Source organism: Gymnoscopelus microlampas (genome assembly GCF_963454915.1).
Source record: "Gymnoscopelus microlampas genome assembly, chromosome: 21".
Classification (NCBI taxonomy): Eukaryota; Metazoa; Chordata; class Actinopteri; order Myctophiformes; family Myctophidae; genus Gymnoscopelus; species Gymnoscopelus microlampas.
Genome location: NC_139958.1, coordinates 18,230,337 through 18,242,404, shown reverse-complemented (window position 1 = coordinate 18,242,404; position 12,068 = coordinate 18,230,337). Strand labels below are relative to the sequence as shown.

The 12,068-nt window shown below is 42.1% G+C and overlaps 1 protein-coding gene across 2 annotated transcripts in view; it reads right to left on the bottom strand.

The window, feature by feature from the left end:
• eng (endoglin) overlaps positions 1–12,068 on the bottom strand; it is a 57,106-nt gene that overhangs the window by 20,217 nt on the left and 24,821 nt on the right. The window lies entirely within an intron of this gene.

Sequence of the window (12,068 nt, the reverse complement as noted above, 5' to 3'; positions counted from 1 at the left end):
CCTGAACGCGTTCAATGAACGATCGTTCATGAACTCGTTCATATTTTGGGCGAACGTGAACTGAACGTACTGTATATCCGCTAGATGAACGTTATCGTGAACGCGTTCATTCTGGCGTTTGTGAACGGCGTTCTCTCACAGTTTAACTTCGTTCAAGAGTGTCCCAAATTTCCAAGGTTACATTGGTTTGTCATGTTGTATTTCATCCTATTCTGTGTTTCCGAGGCGTCTTGAACGCACCATCAGCCAAAAAAAGAGAAAAGCAAGGCGGTGTCTAAACATTCATCTGCGCAGCGCGGAGTCCGAATCCGAGTGAACAGTCTCATTGCAGCGACAGCTAGTGAGCAGCACAGACAGTTACGGCCACTCGGCCAGGGCGAAGAGCTGACACTTTATCCGCTCTGCGAAGCTTATTTCCCCGCCACAAGCATTTGGAAGTTGACTTGTGTCTCTTCCAAAGTATCGGTGTTGTTTCCTTGGCTTCACTGCCGACAAAATTAACTTGAAGCTGGGCTGAATTAATAAGTAAACACCGCGGAACGGCGAGATGAGTTTGGGATGTCACCCCACAACAACATGTCCGTGGCTGATGAGTCGTAGCACCGTAGCCTACAGCCGACTTTAGGACGGTAGCCCCGGCCCCCGAACCTCTGAATGAACGTATTGTAGTCTGGACGTCCGACCCGACTTTATTTTTGGATTAAAAGTGGACTTCTGCACCTGGCTTTTGATGTTAACAGTGTCATACACTCACTTTGACAAGCCCCCAGCCCCCCCCCCCCAAGATTAATGAAAATCTTTAGAAAATAGCAGATCTACAAGCTCACTGTGTTGCACCGTGACCTGTTGTGAGCTTGTAGATCGGCTATTTTCCAATATCCAAAACTTAAATAGGGCTGAAGTGATACATGTATTTGTAAAATGTACAAAGTAACTAGTAACTCAAGTTTTCAAATAATTAAAAATAAGTACAATATTTTCCTCTGAGATGTAGAGTAGAAGTAAGTAAGTACTGAAAACTGCTAATACTCTAGTAAAGTAAAAGTACCTCAAAATTGTACTTAAGTACAGTACTTGAATAAATGTGCTTAGTTACTTTACACCACTGGAAATAATAAATATAGGGTGCTTTGTGTATGTACACCAGAGAGGATATAATGTATAAGAAAATTAAATGAATAACATTGGTTTTATAATGTATTGGATAAAAAATAAAAGTATAGTAATAATAATAAATAATATATTTGGATGCATCCTGCTCCATATACAATACAATGCACTGCTTTTCAGTTCATCATTCAAGTTTGAGACAATAAAAAATATGCGATTAATATGCGATTAATCGCGCGATTAACTACACAAATCATGCGATTAATCGCGATGAAAATTTTGAATCGCCTGACAGCACTAATATATATTGAAAAAAAAGAACGAAAAATAACTGAACTAGTTCATTTTTTGAACCATGAACTTTAGTTCAAAATTTTTAATTATGAACTGAACTTTGAACTAGTTCATTTTAAAATTTGTGAACTGAACTTTGAACTAGTTCATATTTTAAGTGAACTTTCCCAACACTGACCATAGATACTTTACATGTGGATACCGCACTGCTGCTGCTGTTCAGTGGAGCAAAGTCACAACTTAGCCACCATATTGGTCCAGTGAAGCTGCGCCTCCAAATGCATAGGCTACGTGTACGTCTATTACACAATTGAAATGATTGTAACCCACTGACGTTTGTCACAAATATCAGCCATGTAGTTACTGTATGTTATGATACAGGATATTTGGTTGAATTAACAATGTGTGTTTTCATTCCAAAGCATTTTTCTCTGTATTGTAATAGCAATGCTATAAAACAAAACAAAACGTTTCAGTTCCAGCCCAGGTACAATATACAGGCCAAAACTGCACATGACTCAGGCATATTTCTTGCAGTGGAGTTATGGCAAGTTGCCCAGAACAATATGGCAGCGACGTCAATCCGGCGTCTACATATATTATGTCTGTCTATAAGCACTGTTTGACCTGAATGGAACACAACCTTAATTAATATCATTGGTAACACCTGTTCAGGATGTGACATTAAATGAGACCCCGGATGAAACCCAGTGCTGATCGCTTATAGTATGTGGCCCAGTGTTTTTTGTTTTTTTTCACGTTGAGTCCCACAGATAGCTTCAAAATAAATCTACGATAAACAAACCAACTAAACAAACATCAGTAATTACCATATCTAATATACATTGGCATATCAACAATGGCTCAGGACTCAACAGCAGCACGTCCTACAGTATGTACAGTAGCTGGAGTATAAACAACATATGTGGCACAGGCACAGGAAGTGTGGCGGTATAGTGTATATTCCCACAGGAACTCTGCCGTGATTAGGAAGAAAAAGAAATCAGGGCTTCATAAACATTTTTACCGGAGAAAGGGTTACGCAGGGGTCACCAGCAAGCATAGAGCGCAGATGGATTATGCAAGCTTATTTACATTTTACAGTTGTTTTTAAAAACGTTCTATATCGAGCATGTAGTTAGAAAAGGGGAAACCTGGTCGATGTGAGACTTGTTGCAGTGTACGAGAAAGGACACACTGTTTCAGTAAGTGTATGTGCTTTTTATCAAAAACGATCAGGCTCTTGCAAACACACAAACACACGCACACAGACAGACACACACACACACACACACACACACACACACACACACACATGCGTGCGGGCGCACACAGTCACACATACGTGGAGTATATTGTTAGGAATAGGGAAACATGGCCAATGTAAGACTTGTTACAAAGCATAAGAAAGGACACGCTGTTTCTGCAATCAATGGTTACGAGATTACTTTTTTGTGTGTGTGTGTGTGTGTGCATCTAGTTTTTTATCAAAAAGATAAGGTTTTAAACACACACACACACACACACACACACACACACACACACACACACACACACACACACACACACACACACACACACACACACACACACACACACACACACACACACACACACACACACACACACACACACACTCTGTTAGGTATTTCCCTCACGTGCAAGCTCTCCACCTTAACAAACAAACAAACAAAGGTGTTATTTAATTCCAGAATGTTTTGCAAGAACTATAAGACAGTGTCAACACAAACACGATGTATGCACACAATGCTCTGTAATGAGACTGCTCTCAGGGTGAAACAAGACGTAAATTCAATCTAACACCTTCATTTCTTCTGGTGAGATGAGACAGACATAAAACATGTGTTTTTCACGGTGTTGTCTTCTTCAGTGTCTCCAACTGAGAAGAGACATATCGTCCATTTAGATACAGGGCCCTATCTGAGTGGGTAGAGGCAGGTAGGCAGAGGTTCGACCCCCAGTCTATGTGTCGAAGTGTCCCTGAGCAAGACACAGAATAGGGACAATACAATAATGGTATTTTGGCTATTTTGGGAATGTCATTATAGTGAAAATACAAGCTCACAACTTGGCGCGACTCGCTGTGAGCGTGTAGACCTGCTATTGTTTCTAGTTGTCGTATGACAAGGTTATAGAGCTTAAGTGGTCCTAATAGTTAGGATTGGTAAATGCAGAAGACAAATTCCAGGTATATGCAAATGTACCAATGGCAACATAATTATTATTATTCTGATGAGAAATGTCAACAGGACTGAGGCAAAAATGGTGCATTGCTTTCTTCTGTGCCATTTTGAAGCAAGATGTCCACACATTGCTTCTAAGGTGCAAAGGAGCACATTGTAAGTGTACATTAGCTCTCTCTATAAAGAGTGGAAAAGATGAATTATTGTGAGCTTCCATTAACATAAAAGTAGCTGAACAAAACAGTGTACCTGTACCGCTAGAGACAACTTAATATACGGCTGCTGTATATGGTTACATAACTGTCTTTCAGGCCGCGACTCCCCAAAATAATAATATTTGAACTGGGGACCCCCACCATTGAGGCATTATATGTATTTTGACTCTGTTCCACAGATAAATATTCAGAAAATAGCCGGCTATTTTTTTAAATGTTTGCTTCTTTCTTATATTATTTGACAATTTGACCAGTAGTTTGTTGGTTACTTTTGATGCAGTAATGGTCTTTTTCTTTTTTGAGGTATTAAAAAGGTCTTAAAACCCCCATGGGGGTCCAGATCCACAGGTTGAGAACCACTGGCCTAATGCACTGGTTCTGCGGGTTCCGAGGACCACAGGGGTCCAACTACATTACAGGTCTATAACTCTGAGAGATACTGTAAATGAACAAAATGAGTGGGGTCCCAGAGACGAAAAATCATATCAAATTGGGGTCCGTGGCTTAATGCATGTCAAAATGGGGGGGTCCTTGAAATGATAGAGGATGAGAATCACTGTACTAGAGCAACACTGGGAAATTAGCCCAATTTCAGAGTAAAAACCAGTCCAACATTATTAAAGCCAGGGATGATCTAAATCTCCCCTGCTGTCAACTTGGCTCCGAGTAGGAGGAGAGGCTTATATCCCAGTGGTTCTCAAAGTCAGGTCCGGGGACCCTCAGGGGTCTTTGACGGGGTTCCAGCTAAATGACAACATAAAAAATCTGATTATCCACTTTAACTCTAGTGTGAACATTGTTGATTATTTGTATGGGAGTACCCGTAGCACAATATATGTTTGAGATGGGGATCCGCGACCAAATACATATCAATTTGGGGGTGCTTGGCAGGAACATGTTTGAGGTGAACTACTGATCTAAATCTCTCCTGCGGTGAACTTGGCTCCCACTAGGTAGAGAGGCTTATCCAAATCCACTCCTAATCTGTGCTCGGGTCTCAGGTGAATGCTGGGTACATGTGCACGTCCACATGGATGGGCCGTCCCACCGAGAAGCACTGGCATGACGGACGACACTGCGTGCATGACCTCTCTTTATCACCCATCTCTCTCTCTCTCTCTCTCTCTCTCTCTCTCTCTCTGTATCTGTCTGTCTCTCTGTCTCTCTCTCTCTGACTCTCTTACACACACGCACGCACACACGCACGTGTACACGCACGCACGCGTGCACGCACGCACACACGCACACAATCAACCAGCATGTGCCTTAGCAACCACATTAAAGATTACAGGGCTCCCAGTGTCTCTGTCTCCTACACACATGCTAAGCTCACGCCGAGTACAGTGATACCACGTGATCCGACAAGAACTAATAGACAGGATAGATCCTCTCAAAAGCCTCTGTTTGGAGAATGTGTTCTGCCTTCATTCTGCTGAGGGGAACTGGTCCATAATAATGCAGTGACAGTAAGCTACCCGTTCCTGTGAGTCAGGAATGATTGCTCTGAGATCTAACGGTGGCACGGCTTTTCCATTCAAATCTAACTCAATTACCACAAATCCTCAATCTAATTGCTTTTACGCCCTTTACAGCCTCAAAATAATTGAGTTTAGGAAAACTAAAGAGTCACAGATCTCAGATCCATTTCATTTTACACGACTCAATGCGTCTGAAATGAACAACAGCTTTTTAAAAGCTTGAAAACACAATTCCAAAAAAAGGAGGCTTTTGTGAGGATTAATCATTCATAAATGCAAATTTCCCACTTTCATCTCTGGACACCTTTCTTCAATAAATACGTACTTTTTTATTCTATTACACATTCTTAATCTATTATGCATTCTTATGTATTCCGAAAATGGCAGATCTACAAGCTCCCAACGTGTCGCGATGCGACGCATTGTGAGCTTGTGGATCGGCCATTTCCGTCACGCGACACCGGCGGGCAACAAAGCATAAGTCAGGCTTTAATCTCTTGCTTGTCTGGGGTTGGACTCTTTTGGCGGCCCGCCTTGCTGGAGACACACGGCGCATGGGGAGGGAACAGTGTGAGTCCTTATTATTAAATTCATCTTGTTGCTACCTGCTGGTGACAGCATGTGATGTGAGAGGACTGTGATGAGCTCAGGCAAAAATGTGCCATGGAAATCGTCAGGCCCACGTGGAGAGAAATCAGGTCTAAAGAGACCCCCGACCAAGACGAGATGTCCCATGGCTCATGTGCAAAACGCATCGGACAAGCTCACACACACACACGGCGACTTTGATAGACGTACGTGCACGCGAGCGAGCACACGTGCACATGCATGGGTGTGTATGTGTGCGTGCACGCAGGCACGCAAGCGCACACACACACACAGTTATTGAAGCGGTCTGTATTGTCTCTAATGGTGTCACCGCTAATCATCTCAGATCTCACACTGCCTGTTGTCTTCTCTGATGCAGAGATGAACACTTCCCTAATTAGTCTGGTAGAGGGGAAATTGTCTCGTCTATTGACAGGAAGTCCACATCTGTGTTATGTCCCGGGGTTCGCTTCACTCGCAGACCGGCAAGTATCGTCGCTGTCGGGTGGAAACCTTGTGTGTCCAAAACCGTTCCTTTGTTATGTTTTTTTTTATATTAAAATAGTGAAAATAGACAATCTACACATCGTGATGCGATGTGTAGTTAGCTTGTAGATCGGCTATTTTCACAACTTTTGTGTGACACTCTTGATGAGGTAGGCAGGGCATTAATTAATTTAGTTAAAAATATGGAGGTTTCTGCCCCTAAATATCAAAATATCAGGATGCATGAAGGGGCATAGGAGGATGGGGAAGAAAGAATATCGTCTCTGTCGGGTGGAAACCGCCCATGTCCAAAACTGTTACTTTTCAGGATTCAAATTAAATATAGCAAAAGTAGCAGATCTACAAGCTCAAAACGCGCTGCTTCGCACCGCATTTCGAGCCGCGTTTCGAGCTTACTGGTCTCCTACTTTTGATGCTTTTGTGTGACGCTGTAGTATGATGAAGTAGGGCGTTAATTTACAAAAAAAACACAAAAAGTTAGAATATGGAGATAAGAGGTTTCTTATCAGCAACGATATGAAAGAGGAAGCATCTGCGTGCGTGCGTGCTTTCGTGCGTGCGTGCTTACGTACGTGCGTGCTTTCGTGCGTGCGTGCGTGCGTCAGACAGAGCTGGAGGCAATCTGTCTGAGTGATTATCCTTACTACAGTATCTTAACTCTCCGGTGTTGATCAAATTACATTTTCAGGAAAGATGCTAGCGTTTTATCTGCAAAAGCTATCTTTTAATCTTCACTGCTATCAGACCATGTTTATTATTAAAAGAGGATGGCCTGAATGCCCTTAAGGTGAGGGGGAAAAAAGTTACTTTGAAGGCACAAAATATAAATACAGAAAGCGAACAGGAGTGCTTTATTTAGTCGCTAAACAATAGCCTACAATATCATGGAAGTCCATTATCTAACAATAAATTCCTCAAATCTCTGAGTGTGTGTGTGTGTGTGTGTGTGTGTGTGTGTGTGTGTGTGTGTGTGTGTGTGTGTGTGTGTGTGTGTGTGTGTGTGTGTGTGTGTGTGTGTGTGTGTGTGTGTGTGTGTGTGTGTGTGTGTGTGTGTGTATCTCGAGAACTGTCCAACCAACCGCCTGCATATCGTTGCTGTCGGACAGACACCTTGTATCCCCATATTTACCACTTAAATGATATGTCCAACGTCATCATACAAGTGACGTTGTGAGCTTGTAGATCGGCTATATTCACTATCTATATTATTTTTCAAATACTAATAATAAGAAGGAACGGTTTTGGACCTGGTTTCCACCTGACAGCGACGATATACTGCGTGTGTATTGATGACGCCAGAGAAGAGGGAAGAGCCGACGGTGAAGCCGGTCAGATCAGAGTGGTGACAATTACATGCAAATTCAATGCAAAGATGGCTGATTTAAGCAGTCACACCTGGTCTGAGTCAAACTAATTGGACTCACAGAGCTAAGTGTGACTGTAGCACATCCAGGTAATTGATGCATGCAGGATAAATCAGTCATCCCCACACACAACCATCACAACATCAGCACAACTACACAACATCAACACTACATCAACACAACTACACAACTACTGTACACAACCCCCGCCCCTGCACTAGTAGCTGATAATAATACAAAACACTAGTCTGGGAACTGTCCCTGTTTTAAGATTTTGAGTTTTTATTGTCTGACAGACAGGAATTGTAGTGACATCTTGCACTGCCGCAACACATACATTGTCTATTATATAGACTGTCTACAGTATACTTCAATCTGCCCCTCATGCCCCATCAATGCATTATCATTAATATTAGCATGCATTCATGTCCCATTAAAGGTCTGGTGAAATGAAAAATACGTTTTTCACAATTTTAGGGCATATCCATGGTCATCTTATGGGCATACCTAACAATAGATGCCATTTATTTTTTTCCAAACTCATATTTGTGTATTTTTATTTCATACTTCCTGTGCACGAGAATGTGCTGCGCGATGACATAGATACACTTTCAGGAATATAAATGAATCTCGATTTCGTTCACCTGTGATTTCCATAGCTGCACGTTCCTCCAAACACAGCTGATTTAACTATAGAGCTACTCCGTTCAGAATCTCATTCAAGATGACATCCAGAAGGTGTATTACTAATTGTAAACTTAATCAGCACACTAAAATATATATCTGAAAACATTTTAGGTTAGAAATAAGCAACTTGGTAACAAACATTCTGCACATTGGCCATCTCTCTCTCTCCCTTGGCCAGTGTGTGCCTGCAGGCTACAAACAAGAACACTGCGCACCACATGAGTGAGGTTCTACCGTGCCATAGCCTGAAGGGATAGAACCTTCTGATTGATTGCAAGGCCATTTCAAACTGAAACTTCAAAATAAAATGACCATGGGCTGTGATCACAGATCCCCCGGCTGCAGATCGAGAGTGTGATTGTTGACTTCCAGCTGTGGATCAAGGGTTTCCATGGAATATGGCTGCGGACAATATTATCATACGTAGTTTCCATGGAACACAACTGTGGACAGCTACTATGTCATATTGAAACCTTGTATCTTTTCATAAAGTAATGCCCTACTTCGTCGTACCAGAGTGTCGCACACAAGTAGCAAAAAAGCTTGTTGATCGACTATTTTTTCTATTTTCTTTAACATTTTGAAAGTGAATGAGGTTTATTCCATTTTTTGATATGGAACCAATTAAAAGTAATACTGTGTCATTTTAGATATTTAGCTATAACCATTATTTTATGCTTTGGGCCATTCAAAAACAACAGATATGCGCTACGAGCTTGTAGATCTGCAATTTTTGAAAAATCTTGAACATTTTGTGCAAATCTGAATACATATATTTACATTTACACACAACTCAAATCTTTGCTTCTGGAGGTCCCTGGAACAAAATATTTTACAAATGTTCGCTTTAAAAAACATATAACACACATTTTCATGATGAGCTTGTACTGTATATCTGCTATTTTTGAATAGCCAAAGAAATCTAAAAATGACACAGATACTTTCCCGGTCTAAATTAGTTAGTAAATTAACTATCTCTTCTCATCATCTGCTCTTTCTCTCCGTATCAATATATGACGTTGCTCTTTTGGTTGGATCTATGAAACATGAGAGGTAACTGGCCCGTGATGATATTGTGCCCCTCTGCTATTTTTGTTCCAGAGCTTTCATGATACAAATGTTTTTCCTCTTCAGACTTTTTTCTTTTTTTCCCTGGGGAGCATTTTCTTTTTTTTCTCTCCCGCGGTACTTTGCTGATGCACAGCGGTTTCCCGTTATTCTTACGGCTCTCTTCTCTTGACTGGAGTTGTGGCTCCGTTGGTCCGGTCTCGGCCTCGTGCCAAGAACCCGATGACTGCCACCATTCCGATGTGTGACATCAATGGACCCCGCAGGACGGCTCCTCCCTGTCAATTCTCTCTCCCTCTCCCTCTCTCTCTCTCTCCCCCTCTCTCTCTCTCCCTCTCTCTCTCTCCCCCTCCCTCCCTCTCTGACTCCCTCTCCCCCCCTCCCTCCACTGTCAAACTGAGAGAGTTGAGCTGCCATGCGGAGGCTGCCAGGCCAGGCACACTTCCCCCCAGTCTGACCTCTCCCTTCCTAGGAACACGCTTGTCCCACCTCCCTTCAACAGAGGATGTAGTCCATCATTGTTGTTTACCGTGTTCCAATTGATATGAAAAATTGCTTGAGGTGAATCCAGGTCTGAGGTTGGTGGCATGACCCTTAGAATAACTTAACAGTCTATTATTCGGTCAGTACGGAGTCTATGCAGGTGAGAGTCAAGTGTAACTGACTGGCATTGTATCAATCTTTCTAACAGAAGGGTTGATTGTGCTTTGTTGCACGCGGTCGTGGTCTGTTGCCGGAAATAGACGATCTACAACTCACAACACGTCGCAGCCGGCATTCAACTAAGTATAAATCAGGCAAAAACTGACGTAGCTTCCATGTGGATCTTGGATGTCATGTTGATGATGTTATTGCCACTCCATTGACTTTCAATATCAAAGTAAAATGTTATTTAAATATTTCAAAGAGTATAAAATATATGTTAAACATATTAGGCCATTTACTTCATTGGCCTAGTGGCCAAACAATGTGGCGCTGATCAGTCCAGCGGTTTGCTAGATAAGCTGCAGACACACACAGGCATACTGTACGTGCAACGCCGAAATAATACGGCAAGAGGGAAACGCTCCAATCACATTGAACAGTTTGGCAACAGATGAAGACATCCATCTCAAGACACTCGTATATTTACGGGAAAACTCTGCTCTAAATCTGTCTCTTTTTTTTCTTCTTTTGCTCGGTTACAAACAGACGCTGTCAGGCCCAGATAAGGGAGCCATGTAAGAAGTCGTATGACCTCTTGCTTCTTTGATTTCGCAAAACATTTGCGGTCCCACAGGAGAACATGATATGCTGTGGAATGTCCAATGGCTCACATTCATCTCAAACTCCCAACTCCCTTAGTGCACCCAACTACCCCACTCCTCAAACCGTTTTGAATATAAAAAGTAATTGAAAAATCCTGGCAGCAAGATTCCATGCTCCACATTACTTTCCAGGGTTTCGCAAAGACATCTGTCTCTGTTTAGTGGTTCTCACAAACAAAACATTGGACCTCAGTGTGTTGTTCTGATCTTTAAGCCCAAGTTTCTGAATTTCTCCTCTGGGCTCAATAGAGTTTTATCTTATCTTATTCTGCTGCAGTACTCCCTTAGAAACGTATTCAGTGAGCGTACAAATGATATACAATAGCGTATTAAGTGAACCCACTGATATATGAGGAATAATACACAAGAGGGAGATTGCTATACCGTGAGATATTGGTACTGGTGTATTGAGGTCGTAGGCATGAGACTGCAAACCCAGTGGCATGAAAATCTGCATATTATGTCGCAATACTATGGTATTACTCAATCTTGAGTGTATTAATTCTATTATTAATTAATAATAATACTAGACTGGTGCCTTTCGGGCACTGGCCTACTTGGGGACCACGCAAGTTGGGAATGATACAAGTCAGGAAGGATGCAAGTTGGGAATGAATGCCCCATGCGGTTTTGCAATACCCGTTGTACCTGTTGTCAGAGTACTTGCTGAACCCGTTGTTAGTACCCAGTGCGGTACCTGTTTCCACAGTACTAATAACATTAGATATTACAATCAATGGGTTATTCATAAACTACTCGGGAACGATGCAAGTTTGGAACGATGCAACTTGGGAATACATGCACCGAATTCCAACTCGGCACAAACCATCCCCAGGTCATCTGTGACACATACGGCAAGTTTGAATTCAATTGGTCAGAAGGTTCCCGAGTTATGACCGGGCACCTTGCCCAGACAGACAGACAGACAGACAGACACACACACACAGGTTTCTGAAATGTATAGATAGATTTATGATTTAAAACAAAACTACCTTGTTACTACAGCTTGCGATGGCCGTTGCTGGTAACAGGTAAGGCAAACAAGTTGTTTAAAGAGCTGTTATTGAGAGATATTGACACTCAATGCGAGGTTGGAACTAGCTGTGGTATAATTAAGCAATAAATCACGATGGGCCATGACATATTGTCATCACATCACATTTAAGGGTGTTGTTTGGCCCATCACGATGCGGCAGGCCAACAACCCCCATGGTGTGGGTAACTGCTTTTATAAGGCTCGCATCCC